A 944-nucleotide genomic window follows, 5' to 3' on the forward strand; every position below is an offset into this window, starting at 1 on the left:
TATATATATATATATATATATATATATATATATATATTTATATATATACATACATACATACATACATACATACATACATACAAACATACATACATATATATATGTAAAATTTAGATTCAAGATGAATATGGTACTTAAGTTTAGGCACCAGACTTAATTACGGTACTATCCATCCAATTTCAAAATGAGGTGATTAAAATCAAAATAAGCAACAAGGATGTCCAAAGTTAATGCAGTACGATCGTTTCATGCGACTCCATTTATTTAAGCAATGTGAACATTTTATCAAATGTAAAATGCAGAGCAATTCTCAGCTGCAGAAAGATATAGAAATTTACTGAAATTACATTTCAACAGTGGGACAAATTTACACAATGTAGCAACTTTATTTTATATACTTTTGACCTAGGTGCCTTATGTTAAAACTTCCCCTGCTCCATTATAAATTGGTCTGCTAGTAGAGAAGCCCCTCAATAATAGTAGTTTGTCGCCAAACCCAAAGAAATTTTATAACTATATCATCCATGTTTACTCTCTATACTGTTAACCCCTTTCCCTACAAAGAAAGTGCTAGTACCCTCTTAAGCTTTGAATCACTAGGTCTGTCTGATAAGATGATCCATAAATAAGAAACAAAAAAAAACAAATAAAATCAGTGACAGTTACAAATCTGCTTAGAATTATTTACTAGCCTGTATGGTCTGGCTAAGTCAAAATGGTTTTTTGTATTCTTCCTTTTTACTTGGAGTGTTTAAATGTAGCTAGAAAAATATGTCCTTCTGTTGAATTGAAATTTCAGAAAATTTCTGTATCTTTGTGCAGCTGAGGATTGCTCTGCATTTTACATTTGATGTAATGTTCACATTGCTTAAATAAACGGAGTCGCATGAAACGATCGTACTGCATCAACTTTGGATAACCTTGTTGCTTATTTTGATTATATA

This window comes from Octopus bimaculoides, chromosome 8 (assembly GCF_001194135.2).
Source record: "Octopus bimaculoides isolate UCB-OBI-ISO-001 chromosome 8, ASM119413v2, whole genome shotgun sequence".
In the NCBI taxonomy this organism is placed as follows: Eukaryota; Metazoa; Mollusca; class Cephalopoda; order Octopoda; family Octopodidae; genus Octopus; species Octopus bimaculoides.